At 45.2% G+C, this 19,891-nt stretch overlaps 1 long non-coding RNA gene across 1 annotated transcript in view; it reads right to left on the bottom strand.

The window, feature by feature from the left end:
- Window positions 1–4,443: 4,443 nt before the first annotated feature.
- LOC105475148 (uncharacterized) overlaps window positions 4,444–19,891 on the bottom strand; it is a 31,077-nt gene continuing 15,629 nt past the window's right edge. The window contains exons 2-3 of the long non-coding RNA XR_983164.2: window positions 17,315–17,501; window positions 4,444–5,485 (exon numbers count right to left, since the gene is read on the bottom strand). This is a non-coding gene — a long non-coding RNA (uncharacterized lncRNA). The remainder of the gene's footprint in view (window positions 5,486–17,314; window positions 17,502–19,891) is intronic.

Genomic DNA, 19,891 nt, shown 5'->3' with positions numbered 1-19,891 from the left:
CTTGGGTTGTTTCCAATTCTTCACCTCTACAAACAAGGAGATGTAGGGGTAGAACTGCTGAGTCATACATTATACCTATGAAAGATTTTACCAAAAACTGCTGATTGCTCTCGAGAGTTGACTACATTCATGAACCATACTAATAAGCTAATGTAAACTCCCATTTCTCACCAATAGTTTATGTCATTAACCATTTTGATTTTGCCAGTTTGTTGGCTATAAAAGGGTATCTCCTTGTCTTTATTTGCATTTTGCTGATTACCAATACGATAGAAAGTTTTTTAATGTGTTTATTTGCCATTTGGATTTATTCCTGTTTGAATTGTCTTTCTCTGCTCTTTGCTTATTTTTAAAGTGGCTTCTTTTTTATGTATTATCTCTCTTTTTTTGAATGTTTATATTTTCTTTTATTTTCTTCCCAACTTTTAGGTTCAGGGGGTATATCTGCAGATTTCTTACATGGGTACATTGTGTGTCACAGGGGTTTGGTATACAGATAATTTTGTCACCCAGGTAATCGTCGTAGTACCCAGTAAGTAGTTTACCTGTCCTCACCCTCCTCCCACCCTCTTCCTTCATATAGTTCGGACATTAATCCTTTGCCTGTAATACCTGGTATAAATTCTCTCCCTGCCTCATCCTTCCTGTTTTAATTTTACACTTTATATACTCAAATGGATAAATATTTGTCTTTATAGGATATACTTATTGGTATTTTAAAGAGTTTTCTCACTCTAGAAGTAGTGAAGAAATCCAGTATTTTCTTCTCATTCTTTTATAACTTTGTTTCTTATGTTTATTTCTGTGTGTGGTATGAGAAACGAATCCAGTAATTTTTTTCTCCCTGGAAATTGTTCCAACGCCATTAATTTAGTAAGTTATCTTTTCCCCACTGATTTTTATACCACTTTTAACATACATGTCCAAGTAACATGTGTACTGATCTGTTTCTCAATCTTCAATGCTATTTCATCAATTTGTTTTTCTCTTCTCGGTTTTCTTTCAGTTTAATTCTCTGGCTTAAAAATAATGCATGCTAGAGCCTAATGCCTTCTATCTACTCGTATAATTCCTGTTGTCCTGATGCTGCACACAAGCCTAAAAATTTGTTAAGTGTCTGACAGTTCTTCAGGAAGGTAAGCTAGAAGGCATACGGTCTCTTTGATTTCCACATCGGAGATTCCACTTGCCAGACTGAGAGATCTACCCTTTTAGAGTGCAATCCTCTGCAGTAGAAGGACGAGTAAGTTCTAAAGGTAGTGAGTAAGAAGGAATGAGTCCCAGGCTCTGCATCCACACAAATATCCCCACTGCCAACATCCATTCTCTGACATCCAAGTAAATGTTAATGACAGCACATTATTCATAACCATCATTCTTATTAATTTAAATAGACCAAGATAACACAGGTATCCAAAAAAGATTGAAAAATAATCAATTCCAGAGCTTAGGCAATAAAGCAAGTTTTAAAATCACATTGCTTTTTGGAAATGATCATATTCATACTATATAATGATCTGTACTCTATAGTACTTTACAGCATTTGGGCATCTGTATATATCCAAGGTTTAGAGTCTGGCTCTGGGAAAAGGCCCTTTGAACACAGTTATATACACTGTAGGCAGAGAATGTGAGGGTTGATCAGTGTCCTGCATATAACACCCGGAAGTAAACCAGGGTACAAAAGAAATAGATCCTGGCCTGGCATGGTGGCTCACACCTATAATCCCAGCACTTTGGGAGATCAAGGCAGGTGGATCACCTGAGCCCAGGAGTTCCAGACCAGCCTGGGCAACATGGAGAAACCCTGTCTCTACAAAAAATACACAGAGAAAAAATTAGCTGGTTGTGGTGATGTGCACCTGTAGTCCTAGCTACTAGGGGGACTGAAATGGGAGGACCACTGAAGCTCAGGAGGTCAATGCTGCAGTGAGCCATGATCACACCACTGCGCTCCAGCCTGAGTGAAAGAGTGAGGCCTTATCTCAAAAAAAATAAATAAATAGAAAGAAAGAAAGAAAAGAAAAGAGAAAAGAAAAGAAGAGAAGAAAGAGGTCCCTCACAGCAATCCTGAGTTTGACTATAGCAATTATCTCTCCTCTGCCTGAGTATAGTCTCAGCCCAGAGAACAGTGGGGATGAGGAGGATGGGGACCGGCTAGGAACCAGTATCTCATACAGCCCAGCTTTTGACCCTCACCTCAACCCAACCATAATGGTTAGAAATATGAGTCATTATTCTTTGTCAGTATTAAGAAGATCATAGGCAGTCCTGACAAAGTGCTTTAAAACTCAAACCACCAGCGTTATTTTTCCTCTTCTGTAAATCATAAAGTACCTGATCTGTGGGGTTTTTAAACTCTTGCATTTGCTAAATGAGACTCCTGCATGGCAGCTTCAAGAATACACCACAGTTCAATCAGAAGGCCGTTTTCAATATTCGGATGTATTTTTCCACAGACAATTTGACTCCCAGTGGTGGAATGTGAGGGTGGAGGAGTGGGGAGGAGTAATTCCTAAAACATCTTGACTCTCTGGTTTTGCTGGAGAGTTTGTATAAAATATAGTTATCAAGATACTGATTGCACAGAGCCAGCATTACAAATGCACATCTTTTTACTCCATCTCTTTACTCTCTGTTCTCTTTTTCCAAATGAAATTTTACACAAGTAAAGGAAGATCATTTTTGTTAACTCAAGAAATGTAAGGATATTTCTGATATTTAGCATCTAATTTCTATAATTAAAATTATATATTGCTCAGACTAAATTTGAATAGAAAGGCAATAAACTGTATAGCCAAGGATATTTATTTTTAAAAATATATTTCTCTCCTGCATTAGAGCTGGCATGATTCTTCTGGTCTTCACCAAGCAAAAAAATTGTTTTTAAAAAGGAGAACAATGCCATCTACTCATCCATTCAAAACAAGAAGTTTTGAAGAGGATGAAATGAGAACTCCACAACTCCTTACTTAAAACCATATTTGGAAACTCCCTCTAACATTGTCCCCTGGGTTCATATCTAGGGATCAAATTTTAGGTGAAGCTGTTTTTTAACAAGATTCACCCAATTCTTCCAATAATAAACCACACTGGACAGGTTCCAAGACTAAAATGCCATGTATTGTATTATGCATAATAACAAGTCATATTTATGCAGGGCCTTGGTATAATTTACAATTGTTTGTCTATTTTTATTTCTTTTTATTCTGTTTCTTGACATGTGGACCTGACTGGCATGCTTACATCAATTGCTCTTTTTTCTTGCTTTGTTATGGTTGTGTTTTAATGAAAACTCTTCTTCCTGAAAAACATCCAGCTCCAAGCCAGATCAATGGAATCTGCAGGTTTTCTTTCTGGAATATAAAACAAGAGCTTGGATTCAACTGGCCAACAAATACATTTGCTAAATGAGGCTTTCCTCAAAGGTCACTCATTCATTCAACAAGTATTTACTGAGTACCGCTTAGGCTCCAGGCATTGTGCATGTCTATGAATACAATAGTGAATGAAGCAGACACATGGCTGGGTGGTGGCTGAAACGCAATGGGGAAGACTGAAACAAGCAAATATCTAATTACGCATCGTATTAAGCAGAGGAAGAAAAAAATAGAATACTGTGATAGTGAATAATGCAGCACAGAGTGCTCCTACTTAGAACAGTTGAGGAGGCCCTCATGGAAGTCTTTTAAGCCAAGTCCTAATTGATGAGGGTGTCCCAACCATTGAAAGAGAGGAGGGGAGTATGTCAGCAGAATAGCAGATGTGAGGGTCTGGAACAGGGCGTAGACCCTTGATGCTCACCATCTTTGCCCCCCTACCTGCTGGCCAGCTTCACAGGACAAGTCCAGTCTGTTTCCCCTAAGAAGTCTTCCTGTCCATCCACGCATGGTCCTCTCTTCCACGACCTCCTCCAGCATTTCATCTGTTCCCCATGACTTACCATGGAGCCATATGCTGGGTTGTATGGTCCTCAGATGGTTCCTGTGGTTAAACCTGTCTCTTTCACAAGTTTTGCGAACCCACTGAGGACAGAGGGCATGTGCCCCTTTTGCACCCCATGCCATGTCTGCTGCAGTGCTGGAGTGGAACTGATATGGGAGGCATTGAAATGAACTGGACGGAAGGCCTAGCGGGCAGGTGAACGGCCGTGGCTAAGCCTCTTTTCTATCTGCATCTGCTCACATTAGACAAAATGCAAATAGATAGGCCCCATCTCTCTGTTCTACTTAGCATTTATATGACACCTTTCAGCACAGAGAAATGAGTAAGTGTAACCAGAAGTGGCTGTTCCATGTGCTCATCCCCAGCTCAGCTGTGGCCAGGCATCTGGTCCCCACCTGCCCCCACACCCCTTCTTCCCAGAGGGGCAGCTCTGGACCCCACCACTTCACTTTCAGCAGAGCCCTTCCCATGGAACCGCACACTGTTGAAAGAATGCATTGTCTGTGCTCAAGGGAGAATGCGGGTAGCACATTGCAAATCTGAGCTGTTATGTGATAGATGAGCAATGAAAAGCGTCCTGACATCATTAAGGTGTTCTGGAACATGCTGTCTGCTCCAGCCTCACCCACATGCAACTGCGTGAAGACAGAATTGCCTGCATGATAACCAAAGCCTGGCTTCGGAGTCAGCAAATTGGGTCATTCCAACCCCACGGGGTTTTTCTAGATTCTGCCAGTTGGGGACAAAGACATTTCATAGAAACTGCCAGACTCACATCTGCAGATGGTCTTAGAGGGTAGGACTGTCTTCAACCACATGAAAATAGACTTGCCTTTTCACTGTTGCAAGTATTCCCAGAATTTGAAGCTGTCCTTCAGCACTACCTCCTGCCCCACATTCTGGAAGCCCTCTCCCAAGACCCAGGGCATCCACATCTGGACAGGCCCCTCTGTAGAACCCACAGCACGACCTCCTGACTTTGCCAGGGCCCAGCATTAACTGGGAGTTGGGGACAGACCACCTGCTGTGTGGCAGAGCAACATATCTGACATTTATGGGATGAGATTTGTCAGGGTCAGAAAGGGTAACTCTTTAAAATTGTTTAAAGAGTGTCTTAACCTTTGGCATGCTGCCTGGGGAACTAAAAGTAACCTCTCATTCCTCCCTACTGATATTGTGGAATTTCAAGTTTCTAGAAAAGAACTTTTGAGTATCAGTCAGCAAAAACAGTGGAGTGGCTGGATTTATTCCTTATGGCTAATCACCCCTAATTTGCCTACAGGGACCCCAGTGGTCATTGGGGTAGAAGAGGATACATCACTCTACAACATACAGGACAACATCCTGGGCTCTATCCTCATGGCAGCAAGCTCATTTTGCCTCCTGTTTCATAGTAAGAGTCATTGTTCACCGAGACAGCAGCATGTGTAGTGATTGGAACATGCAATTCAGAGTCCGATTACATGGGTACAAATCCTGGTTCTGTCTCTTACTAGCTCTGTGATCTTGAGCAAATCACGTAGCATCTTGGCTTCTGCGTCTGCAAGCCAGAGGGAAATAATAGCTCAGTCAATAAAATATGATGAGGCTCAAATGATGGCAAAAGTCCTCAGTACAGTGTCTGGCATGTAAAGGGGTGTAGTAAGTATTCACTATTTATCGCAGACCTACTTACTACGTCCCACACTGAATTATGTGCTTTATTTAATTCTGTAATTTAATCCTACAACAACTCTCAAAGGTAGGGCCTATGCTTATAATCACCATGCTATGCTACTCACCTTGTTTCCCTAAGAGAAATATTTTCATGTCAGTGGCTATTCCCACCTGCAATTTTCCCTTGACAAATTGCTCCAAGACGGGTACTTCCTAAGGGGAAGCTTTCTCCATTAGCGAGACAGGAGGGGAAATGGAGGGGCAAACCTTGACCCACCATTACCAAGAAATCCACTGTGGAAGTGAGTCATCTATCTCTCGTCACTGGGCTGGACTTGATGATTAATGGGAGACATTTAAGATTAATACACTTTCTTGTTTAAGTTTTGAAAATTAAAGATCTTAGAAATGTGAACCCAGAGAATAAAGAAAAAAAAAGGAAGTAGAACAATATTCTCTTTCTAGTTACCTGCTTTCAAGAACTCAATCCCTTTATGCCAGCATTTAGAGAATTGCCTGTCCCCAACCAGGTCATCTTGCTTTCCTCTTCTCCCTCCTCACCTCCAAAAGGACATGAGTTCCAGCCAAAGTGCATATCATAGATCCTCAGCACAAACAGTTTCCAAGTTACCAAATGGGACAGTGGAACAATTGATTGTACTGGCACAGGCCATCAGTGGGAGATAAGAGAGTGACATGTGGGTCCAAACAGCTATTGTTGCTGCGTTTTTCTGTTTGGTTTTGGGTCTTTTTTTTTTTTTTTTTTTTTTTTTTTTTTTGTAAGCATGAGTGCACAGGCTGTGCTGGCCTAAGACCTTGAGATTCTTGAGAAAGAAAAGATACCTCAGCTAGAGTCTTATTGAGGCCAAGTTTCTAAGAGCTCAGGCCCAATCCTGTCACCTTAACAGAGCTGACACTGCCTCATCCTGAAATGGGCTTTCAGATACAGCTATCAAGAGCTACCCTTTGGCCCCAGATGTCACTACCAGAGTCAGGCCATTTAAATGAGCATGGCTGACATTTATTGAGCACTTTTCACTGTGATAAAAGTGCTTTTCAGGCTTTCATTTAGATCTCGAAACAGATGCATTTTAAAGGGACTTATATTTTCTGATTTCTAGGAATAAGAAGGCAGAAGCCAAGAGATCTTGAGAACCTCACCTATAACTGCACAGCTGGTCAGTGATAGGGCAAGAATCTGAGCCCAGGCCTGTGTTGTTGACCTTAAACCCATTGCCTAAGAATGAGAGGAGAGAGAAGGAAAGCACAGGAAGTGGGGGAAAGGATGAAGACAAAAGAAGAAGGTATGATGTAAGACCTAAAGTCAACACCCAATATTACGTGCTGCCTTGACATCTGGCAAAGTATGGCAGGCCCCAAATGACCTAGATGCGAGTTCCCCTCCTCACTCCGCTCCCAAGGATAAGGTTTTCTAGCCATACAACACTCTTTATCAGAGATCAGACAGGGCTGGGCATGGTGGCTTGTACCTGTAGTCCCAGCTACTTAGGAGGCTGAGACAGTACGATCACTTGAGCCCAGGAGTTTGAGGCTGCAGTGAGCTGTGAGCTATGATTATACCACTGCACTCCAGCCTGGGTGACATCATCTCTTAAAAAAAAAAGAAAAGAAAAGAAAAAGAGACCAGGTGTGATGGCTCACACCTGTAATCCCAGCACTTTGGGAGACCAAGGCAGGCAGATCACAAGGTCAGGAGTTTGAGACCAGCCTAGCCAACATGGCAAAACCCCATCTCTACTAAAAATACAAAAATTAGTTAGGCGTGTTGGCGGGCACCTGTAATCCCAGCTATTTGGGAGGCTGAGGCAGGAGAATCACTTGAATCCAGGAGGCAGAGGTTGCAGTGAGCCCATATTGTGCCATTGCACGCCAGCCTGGGCGACAAGAGCAACTCCATCCCCCCCAAAAAAAAAAAAAGCAGCAGCCAGGTACAGTTCCTGCTTACCCCTGAGTAGTGGGCTTCAGTTCCCTGCCAGACCAAGGAATTATTCAAACAAGGTAACCACATTCTCCCTCACAAATCAGGGGGCACACCACTCTCCTGATACTGCAAAGCTTGCCTGCCTCTGCTTGTTCCCTCCGTTTCCAAGCGCAGCAGCCATGTGGCCTTGCACGCATGAGATGTCCTCCTCCTGGGGCTTTGAGTGAACATATGTATAAATAAACCACCGTTCATACCATCTGTCCAGTGTCAGGTATCGTATCTCGTTCAGCCATGCCTGCATACCTAGGATGGAAATCCATCCCTTTCAAGAGGAGGTGATCAAAACAGAAGAAAAATAGTTAAAGAGGAAAGGATGAAGGATGAATCTGAGGTGACCCACCCGTTGATTCAGCCACAGGGTCTTCTACGTGGGTCCAGAGGCTGTGATGCTGTGATTAAGAGAGCAGATCTGGAGACAGCCTGGATTTAAATCATTTGTCTACCACCTTCAGGCAAGTTACTTAACCCCTCTGGGCCTTCATCCCTCATCTGTAATGTGGGAATGGATAATAGCAACCATCCATTTGGTGTAAGAATTAAATAGAATCATCCATGTATAAGGCCTAGCGCTTAGCAAAAACCCATTGTCTTTAATATCCTAAACCTTCAAGCTCTGGGATCACTTTTCCTCTTGAATCTACCAGAGAACCCATTTGCCTTTCCTCCACTGGCCCAGCCAGCTCATCTTTGCGTTTCTGCAGCATTATTTGTGGAGCTGTTGACTGCAATATTCCTTTAAAATGTCTCTAAATTGTGTGCACCAACTTAAGTAAACAACTGAAGGACCTTGTCCTCCTATGCTACCCAACAAGGAGCGCTAGTTTCAAGCACTCTAAAACTGCCACAGCCTTCACACGACAAGGACAGCAGAGAAAGTCGTTCTGAGAGTTTTCCAAGTGAATAGGCATCAACATTCTGAAAAGCTTCAGCAGCGTCTACTGGGTATTCATGTTTGAATATTTATGTGGCAGGCACTATTACAAGCATTTACATGCATTCACTCTTTATTTTCACAGCAATAGATTTGAGGTAAAGTATTGCCCTAATTTTGCAGATGAGGAAATGGAGGCAAAGGGGGGTTCACCAATTAATTCAAGATTCAGAAATTCTGTTTAACTGGTCTAGGGAAAAGGCCCAGGCAGTGGTCTATTTTCAAAGCACCCTCAAGGGTTCTCAGGTGCTGTCAGGGTCAGAAATGCTTGCCAGAGCCAGCATGCTGATCCTGCGATCCTGTAATCACGTCATGCCTTGCATTATGAACTGTTTCCTCTGAGTGTCTCATGTCTCCAATTACATCATAAATCCCAGGAGTGAAACAGCTCAACAGAAACAATGTCTTCTATTAATCTGGAATCTATTCCTTCAATACTGACACCACTGGGTTTGTTCAGAGTAGCCACTCAGTACCCTTGACATTTACATACTTGGATTGTGCACAGTGACGGGGAATTTCTACCCTGCAAGGCAGGCACTATTTTAGGCGCCTTACATCAATTATTTCCTTTATTCTAAGAAGTGGGAGTTACTCTTATTATTCCCATTTTATAGATGGAGAAACAAAGGCACAAATTGCTTATGGACACACAACTAGTAAATGGCAGAGCTCTGAGTTGACCAATCTGGCTCCAGAGCATGACCTAATCCAACATAGTAGAGTGGAAGGCAAGGGGAAGGGGAGAGGAAAACCATAAAGAGGAAGAGAAAGCCAACTTGAGAATTCCAAGTTATTTAACTAGTATAGTATCAGTTTGGTAGGACTGCTGTAATGAAGTATCATTGACAGGGTGGGTAAAAAACAGGAGTTTATTATCTATCTCACTGTCCTGGAGGCTAAAAGTCTTCAGGGGACAAGAAATATCTTTTTTTCCCCTGTTGGGTTCATGACTGTGGCCCCTATAACAAAAGACAGATTAACAGGAGAAAAGCATGGCAGATTTATTTCATGTAAGTTTTACACAGCATAACCTTTGGAGATGAAGACCCAAAAAAAGAGGGAAACGTCTGTAATGTTATCCTAAGCTTGGTGAAGAAGTGGATAATTGCAGAGAAGTATGATTGGACAAAGGTACCATGAGGTACCATTATTACCTAATGGTAATAAACGGAGTTGGTGGGGGGGAGGGGGGAGAAATTTAGCAAGTCCTGTTTGTTCAGATTCTTCTGTGTCCCTGTCCTCAGAGATAAGGATGTTTCTTTCCTCCAGCTATAGGGAGGGCACCTCTCACATAAAGGTCTTATGATCTGCTGCAGGGAAAGCTCAGAAAATTCTTTCTAGATTTTATGACCTACTTCTGGAGAAAAGGGCTAAGGGAAGGTGATAGTGACTTTCCTGCTTTTGCTGTTTTCTCAAATGCCAAACTGTCGTATTTGATGTTCAAACATGTGTGCAATCTTTGACTTTACTTACCACATAGAAGCATCTCCCCAACCTCTGCCTTTGTCTTCCACATGGTGTCCTCCCTGTGTGTGGGTTTGTCCTCAAATTTATCCTTTTCATAAGAACACCAGTCATATTGTATTAAAGCCCACCCTAGTGACCTCATTTTAACTTGACCACCTCTGTAAAGATCCTCTCTCCAAATACATCACATTCTGAGGTAGTGGGGGTACGACTTCAACATATATATTTGAGGAAGACACAATTCACTGCTCCACAGAAGTCGGGGGTTGCATGGTGTGTGGGTTAATAAGCCAGTGCTCCACAGGAGTGGGAAGGAAAACACTCCCAGGACTGGAGGCTGCCAAGAGAACAGCTCTGATGTGTTTAGATGAGGGTGGGTCAAACTTCAGCAGAGGCCAGGATAGCAAGGACCACGCTCAGGCTTCCGCTGGCACTGAGCATGAGCGGTCACCGAATGGCTCCCCTCTTTTCCTGGCAATGCCTGGGCTCCTGGATTGCACAACACTCTCATCAATGAAAACCAATAAGCTGAAAGAAAAACTAAACAACAACAAAATAAACCACACACATAAGAAAGAGTAACCTTATGTTGTCTGTAAAAAACCTCAAAAAATGCCAACAAATACTGAGTCAGGAAATTCTCCCCTAATAGCTTTTGTTGGAAACATTTAACATTTCTACTTTATCTCTTCTTTTCTTTCAGACCACTCCTCAGAGGCAATCAAATGCAACAATACCATCATTCAGGACTTTTGGTTCCCAAAGGACTCACTCTGAGCCTCGGCCAACGTACATCCTTATAATATCAGAGCAGCCTAAACTCCCCGAGAGTGGATTTCCTCCAGTCTTTCTGAGCTGAGGGAGGGGAGGATTACATATCTGATACACCAGTTTTGTTGCCATCTGGCCACCAAAAGAGAGCACTGGGTTGATTGTATCCCCTAGGTAGTGAGAAGACACATCCCCACATCTGGCCGTGGCCAAGAAATACCAAGGACCTTCCATAAGGGGCCTTTCAGTGCCACCCAATGGCAACCCTCACTTTCCAGGACAAGAGTTCAGTTAAAGACTGGACCACTGGACCTCACACAGGAAGCTCACACCCCAGCTAGCCCTGAGTTCAGAGTGTGCCAGCAAGCTCCAGGCTTGAGGCTCGCATCTACCCCTAAACTCTCAGGAATGCGTGCAAACCTCTCCCGAGGCAGTGGGTAAACCCCTGCTCTTCTGTACCTCTTGGTCAGCCAGCCAGCGAGCAGAGGACAGCTTCCCTTCTTGCAGGTCCCCCTTACATTGCAAGAGCCAATGAAGGCAAAAGCCAAATGGAGACCAAAATGCCAAATATTGAAATGTTTCAAAGTTACAAGTCAAGTCAAAATTACTATTAAATAAAATAAGTTCTAGCTTCCCACCTTGACAAATAGAGCTCCTCAATGGCCTGAAAGGTCAGTTTGCATTTAGAATGGTCAGTCTTCTTGGAATTTGAATCTGAGATTTTCCTCCCCTCCCCAGACCCTGTCGCTGGCCGACAAGCTGCTCTGCTTTTCTTCCCACCCTCAACTGCTTTCCACACCATAAGGGCAGTGAGCCACCCAGACTGTACATCCAAGATCCACCCACATCCTTCCCAAACTGCTGCCCAGAGCTGAGCACAGTCCACCTTGGGGGAAGGACCCAAAGTAGATTGGAGCAGGCCCTGGAAAGAGACACATTCTGAAGGCCTGGACACCTGGAACATGATAGGGAGGCGGAGGCACTTTTTCTTCTTCCAGGAGGACACGCCCCCTTAATCCCACAGGCTCTGGCTCCTGCTCTGTGGGGAGGAGTGTGCTGAGGAATTCCAGAGAGGGCCTGTCTCCCAGGAAGAGCGCACAGCAGGGGCCACACCCAAGGGCAGTTCTGATGAGGGTTCTTCTCAGCCCTCCTTCACCTGCCTGAAGGGGGCACCATGAGAAGGGGAGGACAAATGCCACAGCCCCGTCCCCAAAAGCCCTCAGCTCATCAGTCAGCGATTCCCCTTGCTATGAGTCTGTGTCTCCTGCTAATGTGGACTTCACGGGATAGTAGGCAGGGTGAAGGGCAAAGGGCCTGTTTGGTCTCCCTCTGGAGGGGTTGCTTTCTTTATGATATACAGATACTTACTGCCCACTGCACTCTGCTTTGGGGCTTTAGCCAAAATCCAGAGACCTCCATTTCCCTCGGGGGACAGAATGGACACATAGTTCTAACACGACAAGGATTTCAGCTGGGAGGAGTGTTTCACCTGCCCACATTTTAACACCATGAGGAGGGAGAGAGCGAGCGTGTGGTTCACATATGGGCAACTTTAAAAGCAGGCACTATCGTGTGACAAGACTAAACTTAGGGAAACGTGTCTGCAGTGACACGGGGAGAAGACACCAAATTCCCACTGGGGAAGCTCCACGAAGACTTTGGAAGAGAATGTTCATCTGGATCCACTTTCACACTCACAGAAACCTGCTCTTTCACAAACTTGGTCGTTTTGTGAAATGGCTTGGACTTGGACAGCACGGCGCCGTCCAAGGCCCTGAGGGCAGGAGGCCACTTCCCTTATACCACTGAACTACTTCTAGGTTGGCAGCAGCTACTGTCCCCACCCAGAGTGCCTTCCTTTTGTCTTAGCAGTTGTGAAGCATGAGGAAGCACTGTCACCTGCCAGGCGCCCAGCCTCTCCCGCCTCCACTCGGCATGGCGGGGACCACCTGGCCTGCGGCTATGAGTGGGCTCAGCCCTGCTCTGGTCTCTGGCCAAGAGGGAGTTGAGGAACTTAGGTCTTATGCGTCAACACAGAGGAGTGCATAGAGAAAACAGGACCTAATTTGAAACTGGAGGCTCTGAATTTAAGTTCTGATTCAGCTGCTTCTTAGTTGTAAGCTTTTTAGACATCAGTGGATTTTCTGGGCTTTATCTGGAAATTGGAGTTTCTTCATCTGGAAATTGGAGACATTAAGAACACCTGCTTTCCTACCTCAGTGAGGAAGTGAATGAACTACTACAGTATCATTTGGAAGCTGTGAATTCTGAATTGTTAGAGTTATGAGACTTGGCTTTGAATAGGAACACTGTGGTCTTTGTCTACGGTTAATTAATGCCGACTCTCTAGAACCATGGCTCTGCCTACACTGGTAGGCCAAATAGTAACAATAATGGCAACAACAACCTCTTGAAGAAGAAAAAGTCTGTAATAATATAATCATAATAGCTCAGTATTTGTTGAGAACCTTCTATGTGCTAGAACTAGTCTGCATGCTCAGATTCACCTCATTCAATACTTAACCACACCTCACGAGAACCACTATCACACCTGATCTCTGTCCCTGCACACCAGTCTGATGCATGGACTGAATGCGCCTGGATATCTGAATACTAATACATTCCACCTCCTATTGGGATACCTTGCACTCTCATTTGGGACCTTCTCAATGTTAGCCAACTGGACCTTCTTGAATTTTTACATACTCACAAGATGCCATGCTAGATGAGGCTTTCTCCAAACATAAGCAAGCATCAGGGTCTGACCTTGGGTTTATTCGTCCCAATGCAGCCCAGGTGTTCATACCTGTTCCCAGTGATCCCAGCACCACCTGAGCTATAAGAACTGGGTTTCCCATGGTTCCAGTTATTGCTGAATAACAAATCATGGTAACTACCATTAGGCTGGCCACTACCAGCCTAGTGGTAGTGGCTTCCAACCACAACAATCATTTTATAATCTTTCATATTTTGTTTGGATCAGGAATTTGGGAAGCTACTGGGTGGCTGTGGCTTGAGGGTCTGTCAGGCAGTTGAAGTCAGTTGGTGGTGAGAGCTGAAATAGTGGGGAAACTGACAAACTGGGAACTGGCCAGAAATCTCTCTTCATGCAGTCTCAGGGCTTCTCCCTGTGGCTGTTCCATATGGACCAGTTGGGCTTCCTCCCAGCATGGCAATCTCAGGGAAGTCAAGCTGTATACATGGCATCTCAGGGCTTTGGCATGAACATTCCAGTGAGTAAGGTAGAAACCATGGTACCATTTTTGACCCAGTCTTAGAAGACATATAGCATGACTTCTTCCACAGTCGCAAACATGTCAAGATGCAAAGGGAGGGAACATAGATTCCACCTCTCCATGAGAGGAGTGTTAAAGTTACAGTGTAAAATAAGCATGTGAGATGAGAGATATTACTGCAGCCATCTTTGGAAAGTACAATCTGTCATAGCTACTAGAGAAGAGGATCTACTGGGAAATAAGACAGACTCAGCCCCTAGATGCCACAAAAGCATCTGGTCCTAATGTTCCCACTCTGCCCCATGAGGAAGGCTTAGATTTTTCACCATCATCTTATGTGGGCCTTGGTTTCCCACCATCTTTTCAGTTTCTCACTGAAACCCTAGCCCTAGACTTTGAAAATTCAGGCTTCCTCCCCTAGACCATGGCAGCTCTTCCCCTCCTAGCTGGACCCCATTCCTGAGGATTGCCAACTGACTACAGTGGACACATTGTGGCCCTAATCTATACCTGGCAAATGCCACTGAGAAGAACACCTGCCACTCCCACTTCTGCCCCTCTAGTACCCTCCTGCAACGGCCATCCCAACCCAGACTGAGTTCAAATTCACTAAGTTGCCTATTTATTTTACCCATTTGTATGACTCCATTGATGACATCCAATGTGGGTTTCACCAAAGCAGCTGGCTGAACCTCAGAGTGTGCAGTATCATGACACTTAAGCAGGACACTTCAAGGTATGGGCCAAGACAGGACTCAGCTCTGCAATTTGCTAGCAATATAAATTTTAGACAAGTCACATGACACTCTGAATTCTTGTGATATGAGGATAAGAGTACTTTGCTGTGTTGTATTTATCTGCAGGCTCCAGCAAGGTGCCTATGAAAATGAGTTGAAGACATGTATCATGTACCATGTAATTATTATTACGGTTGCCACCTAACATTGCTTCTCTATTCTCTTGCCCTGTCTACAGGGAAAGACAGTGTACCCTTCAGCTAAAATATGTCCGTTCTCTCTTAGCCAGCCTGCTACAAGCCCAACAGGCTGTCCGCTCATTTTTCTCTATCACACTCCTGCAGCAGGAGATTAGAGCAGTGAATGCCATCCTGGCCCCACCTCCTCTGCCCTCACCTCACAGGCTTGCTGTGGGCAATCTCAGCCTCTTTCCAGATATCCTGTTAATGCCACCCAAAAATCGGATGACCTAAGTGGTTGGTCCCAAAGACCAGTCCCACATAGGTGGACACACCCAGGCCATGCTCCTTGAGTGAGCAGAGAGGCCTGCAGCTGGGCCTCCCCCACCACTCTGTGTTCACCCTGTCCTGCATTCCTGGGATACAGATGGGAACTGGGTACATGAGGACGGGCCAAGGCACCAAAGTGACAGCAATCAGCTATGGATAAAAGAGCAGAGTCCTGGACAAGCACCTCATTCCTCTCCCACAAGATTCAGACCATTCCAGGACAAATTCCCTAGGATGTTGCATTATCCGCCTGTCTGGACAGTCTGGCAGGAAGGAAACCTTTCAACAGTTCCAGCTTGATGTTTCTGGGCTCTGGGCTTTTCTCCTTACTCTGATGTTTCCCACACAAGAAAAAGGAGCTGCTGGCCGGGCTCTGAAGATCTGGCCCATTTCTGATGCAAAGCAGCTTATTTCTAACTTCAGAAGTGCCAATAGTGCTGGAGGGGGCTGAGTGAGGGAAAGGACGATAGAATTGTTTATCTTTCAAGGAAGCCCAGAGGGTAGAAACAGTCAAAAGATTAGCCTGGGTAGCTTTACTGCCAGGGATGGGTGGCAGGATGGGAACCTGCCTCCCGATTCTACCATGAATCAAGGTTTTACAACTTTTACAGGCATTTCTCTTTACTCCTCAAAGTAGCTTCGGGGAGAAAAAGAATGACAGTTTAATCTCTCTATCCTCGCCAATTTTTATTTCCTCCTCCTGAACTACCCCCTCACCCTCCCTCCCAACCTAAAAAATCCATCTGGTGTCACTGAGGGCCAAGCAAGGTCCATGAACAGCCACTGGAGGCTGATGCAGCCAGCGTGGGTTTGGGAGGAGCCTTGGTAGGATTGTCCTAGACTGGAGCTACTTGGCCAGTGGTGGGGCAGTGGTGGGCGTGCTGCATTAGAGGGACTGGGGGAGGTAGAAAAACAAAAAGCGATCCAGGACACATGAATGGGCCTGGAATAATGAGAAGGGAATGTGGCTAACAAAAGTGGCCAAAGTACACAAGAAAAGACAAAGAGAAGAGCCACCCTTGGAGGAAAGAGAACATGGAAGGAAAAGAAGATGGAGGAAAAGGAGGAGGAGGAGGCAGGGGGAGAAGAAAGTGCTAGAAATGAGGAGAGAGTAAAAACAAGGCAGAGAGGTTTGGAGTGAGAGGAGTTAAAAGAGTACGACAGTAAAAGAAGTAGGAAGAAAGGAAGGGAGAAATCACCAAATTATAAACAGGTTGTGCCCTAAAGACTTTCTTTACAATAGGTAAGTTTAAAACTAAAACCCATCTCCATCCAAGACATCGACTCCCATGTTGACTAAGTTCCTAATGCGACCTGCAAAATGGGCCAACTTAGACGGATCCAAGTGTGAGCACCTCCTTACGCTTTGTACCTAGGCACCTCTCTGGCTTCAGCCTAGTCCCGACCCAGATACAAAATCTCCGGGCTCTCAACCCTGCCTGCACATTAGGATTTCCAGGGAAACTTTTTTGTTTGTTTTCCAGAGTCTCGCTCTGTCATCCAGGCTGGAGTGTAGTAGCATGATAATGGCTCACTGCAATCTCTGCCTCACAGGTTGAAGCAATTCTCCTGCCCCAGCCTCCCAAGTAGCTGGGACTACAGGTGTATGCCACTGTGCCCAGCTAATTTTTATATTTTCAGTGGAGACAGGGTTTCACCATGTTGCCTAGGCTGGTCTCGAACTCCTGACCTCAGGCGATCCGCCTGCTTCAGCCTCCCAAAGCGCTGGGATTACAGGCGTGAGCTGCCACGCCTGGCCAAGGGAGACTTAAAAAGTACCTATGCCTGGGTTCTTGCTTGGATGAGTTTAATCAGAACCTCTGCTGGAGGAACACATACAGGGTTTTAAAGCACATCCAGGTGATTTTAATGCACAGCCAGAGTTAAAAATCACTAATAGAACTTACACTGTAGTGTTCAGCTCTGGGGAGAGGGGCAGTGGTTAGTGGGCTTTTGGCCCTTGTAAATAATATTGTTTCTAAGGGGAAATGTGTTTAGGTTTTAATTCCAGATGCCAGGCACTAACCAGCCCCCACACCCCGTATCCCACATACCCACGTCTGCAACACTTATTTTGTCAATGGAAGTAGGAGGCACAATAGCTGGTAGAGCTTCCGCCTCCACCCCGAGTTCCAATGGGAGGCCCCCATTCCGTTCCCAGTGTGGCGAGGGCCATCCAGTCACGTGTGGGATACTTGAGTGTTTCCAAGTCAGGGAGTTCTTACTCAAGATTGGTTAAAGCTGAAAGAAAAGAAAAAACAAACTGTGTCAACGTGAGTCTCACTTGGATAAAAAATAAATAAACATACAATAAGTAAAAGAAACAATGTATCAATAATAAATGCCAGAGATGGAGGCTCCATAAGAAATGGCAGAACCTTCAAGTCAACAAACAGGGCCGGGCACCGTGGCTCACGCCTGTAATCCCAACACTTTGGGAGGCTGAGGCAGGCGGATCACGAGATCAGGAAATCAAGACCATCCTGGCCATCACGGTGAAACCTCGTCTCTACTAAAACTACAAAAATTAGCCGGGCGTGATGGCACATGCCAGTAGTCCCAGCTACTCGGGAGGCTGAGGCAGGAGAGTCGCTTGAACCCAGGAGACGGAGGTTGCGGGGAGCCGAGATGGCGCCACTGCACTCCAGCCTCCATGGAGATAGAGCAAGACTCTGTCTCAAAAAACAAACAAACAAACAGGGAAGACACAGGCCTGGAAATGAAGTTGAAATGTGGCTTAACAATTCCATACGAGGAAACCTGTTGTGCCAAGACATCAAGAAAACTGGTTTTTTAAAGCTGTGTTAACTTGTGTTAGAGCTGCCAGACATAGCGAGATCATTCCAATCAAACTAATACACAGCCATTTCTCCTGGGGGAAAAGGGACAGGATGGAGCTTGAGCACTAAACACTGGAGAAACTCGGCATCACGTGGGGCTACTGAAGACTCCACGCAAACCTCTGCAGCCCACACGCTCCACCCACGAGCCGGCAACTGAAGGGTTAGGTCCCACTTCCTACGGATTCCGTGGAGATATGCACATGGGAAGCAGGATGCTGCCTGTGAACAACACCCAGGGAGACAGTTGGCAGCAGCACAAAGCTTCGTGAAATCCTTGAAGCCAACAAGACAGATCAGAACAGGCCAGAGGGTACAGCCAAAAACCTGTTATTTCTTCACCTCTTCCAGCATCACACAATATAAAATCAATCAAATAACTGAATTACACCAGCCACAGCCTAGGGAGGATTATGTAAATGGAGCCATTGTCTGGTGGCAAGGCAGGCTCCTCTGAATTCCACTCTGAAGAGACTCTCTGGCCAGCAAAGGGGGGCCAGGGCTCTGGTGCCCAGCTGGTGGGCCCTGGGCCTGCGCAGAACAGAATCGCAGCTCATCCTTGCTGAGTAGGTTTCTCCCACCATGAGGGTGGCTGCTCCATGAGGGGCAGCCAGGCGGAAGAAGTCTGCACACCAGCCACCTTCTCTTACTCTAATTAGTAACAGGACAACACAGTTGTGCCTAAATTATTTGAATTCCTTTGTAAATCAGGCTCCATAGTTACCAAGATTGGAGATCTTTGCACATTCTCTCAGAATAAGGGGTTCACAGAGGGGCCCAGGAGGAGCAAGAAAGACGGCAGCCCAGCCAGGGGAGAACTGGGGCGTGCCAGGGTAGTCCATAGCAACACTCTAGGCAAAGCAGCAGCTCCCGAGATCTGATCTTGTCCTTCAACAGCATGCGCTGTTGCTCCCATAATGGCAGGTCAACCATTCTCTGTTCAGATGCTACGGCCTCTTCAAAAAATTCATCCATCTCATGGCTTCTGCCTTCTCACAGCTTCTGTTTCTTGTGCCATCTGCTTACTTGTCTCTATGTGCCTCGTAGCTTATGCACATCTCTAGAATCTGGCATATTTGAATGGCACTTAGTGACACTAAGACAGAGAGACTGATTAGTTCCATTAATTACTACTCTCTATGGACCTCTCTTATTGGACAGAAATCTCACTGCAGCCTCTCACTGGCTGCCTTTTGAGTCAGGCACCATCCTCTGGACCAGACTGCTAAGGTCAGAATAGAACAGGGTCATTGTGCAAAGCATGGTACCCCATGCATAAGGAATCGCCTGTGGCTTTGTTCAGGCAAAACACCTTGTACAGGAGAATCTCAGCCTCCCTTGATCTGTGACCCTGCTTTCCTTTTGTCAGTTTAAGACACACACACTCCTGGACAAGACACTAAAGCTATCATGAGCAGTGCACAGGAAAGCTATTGCATTACTAGAAGAGAAAGAACTCAAGTGGCTTCTAGAGCTGAATATCAAGGATTCTGGATTCTCATATGATAAAGTTGAAAATTACTGCACTGAGGTTGAATCAGGTGCAAAGGGAAGAATAGACTGTTAGAGAAGGGTAAGTAACAGTTATCCAGTGCTGGCCCTGGGTCAAGCTGTGACCCGGGGAGATAAGCACTCAACCAGCATTAACCACTACACGCAGCTCATGACATTCTGACGTCACTTGGGGCAGTCTGGCAAACCTGTTTGTTGACTGACTTCAAAGGACTTCCAACCCTTTCTCCCTTAACCACTATCACAGAAGCTGAAAAAGACTTTTCCAACTCCCCTCAC

The sequence above is a fragment of the Macaca nemestrina genome, chromosome 6 (assembly GCF_043159975.1).
Source record: "Macaca nemestrina isolate mMacNem1 chromosome 6, mMacNem.hap1, whole genome shotgun sequence".
Classification (NCBI taxonomy): Eukaryota; Metazoa; Chordata; class Mammalia; order Primates; family Cercopithecidae; genus Macaca; species Macaca nemestrina.
This window is presented reverse-complemented; position numbering and strand designations above follow the sequence as displayed.